We start from the raw sequence: 7,369 nt of genomic DNA on the forward strand, positions 1-7,369 counted from the left end.
GAGCCTCACTTTTCTTACCTAAAAAATGAGAACAGTCCCTCTAGCAGCCGATTGTGGTGAACAGTAATGCAGGTGATACGCACAAAGCTCTTAGAACACAGCCCGACAGGACACTCCTCAAAAGAGATCCTGGAACCCAAACCAGGATCGTATCTTATTTACTTAGATTGTTGTCTCCTGCTTCTCCTTCTTGGGCACCGACTACCTGGCCAGCAAATCATCCAATATTTACTGAGCACTAAAACTGCACACACTTCAATCTGAAGACGGAACCAATGCTGGTAACACAGCTTCTCTGCCAGAACCCTGAGATTTCAAATTTCTTCGTGCCACAAAACACGTCCTCAGAGTCTGTTATGATTAAGTCTCTGTAGAGGGTGTTGCAAAGATGAAAAGGACCCAGAAGGAAGTTGAGAGTCCGGGAAGGAGGTAGGTTGCAAATGAGTAAATATAATACAGGCTAGCTCTTGTGACTTCCGCCTTCGGGGAGCATCAGGATGACCTGTGGAATTTTGAAAAACAAACACAACAGAGTCCCAGTCTGGATATTCCTACTCACTAGGCCGGGGGCGGGGTATTGGAATTTCTACTAATTTTTTTTTTTGCCCCCGAGTGAGTCTGATGTGCTCCAACGGTTAGAAACTATGGGGGGAGGCGGAGAGAGCACCTCTACAGCTCCCAAGTCCTTATCAAAGTACGAAGAGTTCTGGAGACGAGCAAGATTGCTTTCGGCTGAGAGGAAGGACCCACGGTCTGTGAAGATTCCTTGAACCCAAAACACGCCCAGAGAGTCTGGTTTAACTTGCTGAACCCGGAACACGAGAAGCCATCTTATAGTAGTACCAGCTGGGTAAGACCTCTGACCGAGAATTTTTGTTCTTCTATCACCTGGATTCCTTCCTCCCCCTGCCTTGACCCAGGGAGGTCAGAGCCCCAGCAAGATGGCCAACGGCAGGGGACGAGACAAGCATGCCCTCCTCAGGAGCCCAGCAGCTTTGCCTGCGGCCACCCCCCACCCAGGGAGGGGAGCCCCTAACGTGAAGTTGGACTCTTTGCCAACTGCAAGGCACCCAACATCTGCGACACCAGCTGCAGACAGTGACTTCAAGTGACAGGAGAACACTTCACCGCCCACGAGGAAGCGGAAAGGTTCCTGGGTCTCACATTCACAAGAGCAGACCTTTCCCCGTTGAATAAATTTACACCAAGAGGCAAAAATAAAGAGTTCTGCGCACATCCCACGAGTGCTGCTGGTTACACATGGGACATCTGACACTCGTCCCATGTGGCGGAAATGCTGAAGAATAGAAGGATTGTGGGGAGGGGGCATTTCTAGTGTCTGGGAGACACCTGGTAACCGTGGGGAGAGGACTCTGGTAGAGGCAGAGGGAGAGAGTGCAAAAAAAAAAAAAAAAAAAAAAAAAAAAAAAGAAGGGGGGCGGGGCGGAGGGGGGGGGGGGAGAGAAGGGGGGGGGGGGGGGGAGCCACACAGACTAAGCACTGAAGAACTTGGCTGATTCAGACTGAGAACCCGGGTGCACGGTGCTTTCACGTACACGGAGAGGAAAACAAGCAATAAAATGTCACCCACGATGGGTCACGGGATGGGACTTGCTTAAACTTCTTTTTCTCTCCTGAGAAAAGACTATTGGTAAGAGAAATGTGGGTGGCACAAAGAAGAAAGGAAAAAATATATATAATTGAGAGAAAAAGCCTGCCGTGGTGGAGGAGAATGAGGACGACACCGGTAACAGATTGCAAATATTTATTTAAAGTCTATAAAATAACCTTTAGCTCTAGATCAGTCAGATCTGGGGGAAATTACCTCATTCTTTTCTTCATCAAGAACAGCCATAGTTTCAGGGCGCTACTGACATTGAACCAGCTCCATGACTGACAACATAAAACCGTCCACCTTCCTTCTAGAAAAATGTAGGCAAAAGGCCACTGCTGCTATTGCTTCTAGAATACCCAACACATCTGGCCGCCAGACACAGAAGACAAGAGGCAAAAAGTCCCACGGCATAAACGACAGTGAAAGCCTGCCCCGTTAAGTTGAATTTGCTTGTGGAATGTATAAAATCTAAAGGCTCAATTAACCTTAATGATGCGTCAAAGAAGAGAAGGGTCACCCTGGCCTAAAAGCAATTCTGCACAAACCGCAGAACCCGGAAGGAAGAATGTTGAGGAAGAGGTGGGCGATGGCCAGTTCCCCGCCAAGACGAACCCTCCATCTGGTATTTCAAAAAATAACAATTTTTCCATGTGAAAACTACGATGGGGGAATTAAGGACATTATCACTGGGTATGAACAAGTTGTGTGTTCAGCGCAGTAAAAATGTGATCGTTTGTTCCAATTTTTCTTCCATCGCTTTTCCCAACAGGAAGACTAGTCGATTCCCATGGACACGGCTTCACCACTAAGAACCCAGTTTGCCCTGAATCGCTCTTCAGTTTATCACCAACACTGGGAGACGCAACTGAACTGCTTCCAAGGGCAGACGGATAGATGGACGAGAGCACTGGGAGACAGCACTGCACTCAGCAGACTGGAGAACCTTCGGGCATCTCAGGAGAGCAGGCAGCTGCCAGTCAGCTCCCGCAGACGGCTGCCCCTGCAGAGGAGGGTGGCCGTGGATGCTGGAGCCTCCAGTTATTGAAGAGGTTGGGGGCTCCTGGGTGGTTCAGAGTCTGACCTCAGCTTAGATCATGATCTCACGATCTGTGAGTACGAGCCCCACATCGGGCTCTCTGCTGTCAGTGCAGAGCCCACTTCAGATCCTCTGTCCCTCTCTCTTCTCCTCCCCCACTTGTTCTGTGTCAAAAATAAAATAAAACATTTAAAAAGAAGGGGGGGATTGAAAATCCAGATTTCTAAAACTGTGGACTCTCACAGTCTACGGATGTCAATTTTTTCAAAATTTTCTTCTAACATTTATTCTTTTTTTTCTTCAAAATTTTTTAATGTTTATTTATTTTTGAGACAGAGAAAGACAGAGCATGAGTGGGGGAGGGGCAGAGAGAAAGGGAGACACAGAATCCGCAGCAGGCTCCAGGCCCCAAGCTGTCGGCACAGAGCCCGACGCGGGGCTCGAACTCACGAACCGTGAGAACATGACTTGAGCCGAAGTCAGACACCCAACCGACTGAGCCACCCAGACCCCCCTACAGACGTTCAATTTTTTAAAAAGTGAAGAGCGAACACATTTTAACACTGATCAAAAAAAAAAAAAAAATTAAAAGCTAACACTAATACCGATTAAAAAAAACAAAAAGGAAAGTCTGGCTTAAGCTCAGCCCTTATGCCCCACGATTGTCACTCCTCTTCTCTTTTCGTAAGGTCCTTTTTTTTTATTTATGCTCAACCCCCGTCTCTGGCCACATGCTCTCTAGGAGAGGACAAAGTCATGTCCTGCAGGTGAAAGAATGTCCTGCAGTGCCTTGCAGGGGCCAGGTGTGGGGCACTGCCTATGAATGATGGTGGGCGGTACTTCAGACACCTGTGCTAGCGGATGATGTATGCATCCACTTTTTCCCTCTCTTCCTGCCGCTTCCCCCACCAGGCACCAGTTCCAACTGGCCACACTGATTCTCTTTTTCCACCGATTCCCTACTTTCCAGGTGTGCACTTCAAACACCTACAAATAACAGCGAAGTTTGCAACCTCCACTCCGATGTTCTGTTTCGTTTTGTTTTTTTCTCATCTTCTGGCTCGTCCCTTCTAGTCAGGTTTCTAATTTCACCAAAAGTGAGCATTCTTAGCACACATTTGATTTACAGGGGACTGCGCCCCGTGTTTCACAAAATAGGATGCTGGTTTGGCATGAGGCCAGAGATTTAAAATAAAGCAACATGTAATGAATTCTACTTATTCTAATTGTACCAAGTTTTAATTCTTTTTAAGCTTATTTATTCTGAGAGCGAGCTCAAGAGGGGAGGGGCAGAGAGAGAGAGGGAGACACCGAATCGGATGCGGGGCTCGAACTCAAGAACCAGGAGATGGTGACCTCAGCCAAAGTCGGACGCTCAATCCACTGAGCCACCCAGGCAATCCCTAAAATTCACCCTCATAAAGAATACAGTTTAAGGAGTTTTGACAAACGTGTACGGTCACATAACCACTGCCACAATCAATGTATCACTGGACGTTGAATTACAGCAAAGCATTTTTGGCACTGAAAGATGAACACACAGATTTCCTTTTTTGGTCTAGCGTGAAACCAAGCTCACACATTCCTGGGATGCACCCCACTCGATTGTGGTACTTCTTTAATGTGCTGCTAAATTCTATTTGGTGGTATTTCACGGAGGGGTTTTGCATCAATATTCATAAGCATGACTGATGTTCAGTGTGTGAGAATGAACGCACGCACATATGCACACACACTACCAGTGCGAAGCTCTGGCATAAAGATCGCTTTAACATCTTAAACTCCCAAGTTTGGACTTTTGCCATATGCATAGAAAACACTGAAATCGTGGTAGGAAAATGTAGCCAGGTTTACGCAGAACGGTTCTGGTTTACAACAAATGTCCTGCACGAAAGCCCCTTGCAATAATTTGTAACTTCACCCTATTTAATAATATCCTTGCATGCTGGAAGAATTTACTGAGGCCATCTGGGCTTGCACTTTGAATTTAGAAAGCACCTTTTGGTAAGTTTTTCATTTCTTACGTGGTTATTGACTTCGGATCTCTCTGCCGGGAACCACTCCGATAAAGTAAATTTTCCTAGAAACACCACCCACTCATCTATCTCCACAGAATGTCCCATCGTATCTCATAGTCTTTTGTGGTAATTTCTCCTTGTTTGCCTCTAATTTTGTTGATCTTTACTTCCCCCAGTAATCAAAGGGGTATCTGTTCGTTGTAAACAATTGAAAAAATAAAGAGACATAGAACAAGTTGAAAATGACCCATAATCCCATCACACAGAAAGGACTACTAGTGCGACTATCATGTAAAACACCGCAGACTTTTATCTGTCTACATACCTACCTTCCTTACCTACCCACAATGTTTGTTACCCTGCCTTTTCCTTGTTACACGATGTGAACATCTTTTCCGTATCAATACATAGAGATCTATAATTTCAGTGGCTATGAAGCATTGTTATGCCATGCTTTACCATTGTTATACCATGACTTTCTTACTAAAATTCCTGACAAGAGGGGATATATACGGTAAAACTTTTTAGAACCATTGGGCACATGGGTGGTTCAGACGCTTGTTTTCAGCTCAGGTCATGATCTCACGGTCCGGAGATCAAGCCCTGCACTGCTCAGCATGGAGCCTGCTTGGGATTCTCAGTTTCTCTCCCTTCCCCTCCCTGCACGTGCTCTCTCTCAAACCAATAAAAAAACATTTAAAAATTATTCTTTAAAAACCGTTAATAGTGCTATGTCGAACATTATTTCACATCTTTGCGATGCGCATCCAATTATTCATATAGAAGTGATAGTCAAAGGTAAGTTTCACAAAATGGTTTTGCTTATAAAACAAGTCTCTATTCCTTACATTAAAAAACAAGCAAAGAAAAAACATAAGCCAAGAACAAAGATTTCTTGCCATCCACTATCCAGTGATAGCTTCTGTTAATTTTGTCAGGTACCCGAGCTCTAACACTCTTTTTCTGTAACCATCAATGACACTGTATTATCCACACTAGTTTTTAACTAACTTACCATATTACGCCATCTTTCCATAGTATCATTGTAGGCAGCGCTAAAGTATTCAGGGATAAAAGAGCCATAATATGATCATCTTCATGGAAACTGGAGAAGTTTCCAATTTTTACTTTTACAAACAATGCTACAATGAATATCAGTGTGTGTGTGTGTGTGTGTGTGTGTGTGTGTGTGTGTGTGTGTGTATTTATTTAAGGCCCCATCGTTCAATTCTTTCCTTAGGCTAAATTCCCAGAGGTGGAACTGTTAGATGGGAAGTTATGTACTTCAAGGCTTCTGATGAACACCCTCACCCTTGAGAAAGTGTACATCAATCGATGCTCCCAACAGAGTGTTCTCTACATCTACAACCTTGGTATTATAGCTCTCCTCAAACTGAGATTTAGGTAACAAAATGTAGCGCTTTTCCCTTCCTTCCTTCCTTCCTTCCTTCCTTCCTTCCTTCCTTCCTCCCTCCCTCCCTCCCTCCTTCCTTCCTTCCTACCTTCCTTCCTCTTTCTTTCTTTGCTTGCCTGCCTGCCTGCCTGCAAAAAGCTATTAACAAATAGGATATTTTCTTTCATGTGCTTTTTGGTCCTTTACAATCAATGAAGAAATCGCTTTATATGATCTAGTATCTAGCTATACACAAAACAGCCATACGAAATTCTATTTCTTCCTTAACACTGTAGGTCCTATTATTTTCCTGGAGAATTAAAAAAAGAAGAAGAAAAACATGCCTCGCATTTTTAGCAGTAGGTCTGGTACTGTTGCTGAAAGTTGCTGAAATTTTGCTTTTAGTTTATTCCAAGTGAGGGAGAACCCCCATTATCTCCATGTTGCATTAACATAAATATGGACCAGAACATTATTATACGATGTTTTTGCTAGAGCACAGAATTCAGTGGGGCACAAGCCACGCCCAACTTTTCCGTGCACTGTAAGCATTTTAATAAACGTTTCATTATACTACGGTCTCATCTCTCACAGCTCCATGGAACAGACCACTAAAATAACACTGGAGGCAGGCTCCGGTTCATCAAAATGTCAACATCTGTAACGTCTGAAACATTAAAAATTGTGAGTGCAGTCTCTCGCAGAGCTTTCATTTTTATTTTTGCCAGAGCTCTCCGTTTTAAATAAGCACCCGTTAGGAACAATTGTGACTGATTTCCTTTGGAGCAAAAATTTCCTTTGGAGCAAGAACATTCACTTTTTTTTTTTTTTTTTTTAACAGCCGAGAACAAATGACCTGCAAGTGAATTCAAGATAATGAGCACTGAATGTAGCATTCCATCAAAGCGTTTTTGTTTCAATGTTTAAGAACAATATTCAGAACATATATTCCATAAGGCAGCAAATTTACATGGGCCTTCTCCACCTTGTAAAAAACACTGGTTTTATTTTAAAATACACACGAACGTGTAAAATGCTTCCATGTTTTTAATAACTGTGATTAAAGAAATCAATGTGATTACAGTTGGAAACCTAAGATCGATTTTTTTTGGGTACGTTGCTATTTGTGATTAGGAGATCACGTAACAGACATGAGGGCAAGAAGACATTTACTTTACCAAGGATAACTAGAATAATTCTGTCCTAACATTACTTTTTGTTTTAAGTATTGCTTAATCAGCCTGACCTTGTAATGCTTGATAAAAATGTATAAAATAACACTATAGCTTTAAATGGTAGCATGAAAA

The sequence above is a fragment of the Herpailurus yagouaroundi genome, unplaced genomic scaffold, assembly GCF_014898765.1.
Source record: "Herpailurus yagouaroundi ecotype Mexico unplaced genomic scaffold, PumYag 199, whole genome shotgun sequence".
In the NCBI taxonomy this organism is placed as follows: Eukaryota; Metazoa; Chordata; class Mammalia; order Carnivora; family Felidae; genus Herpailurus; species Herpailurus yagouaroundi.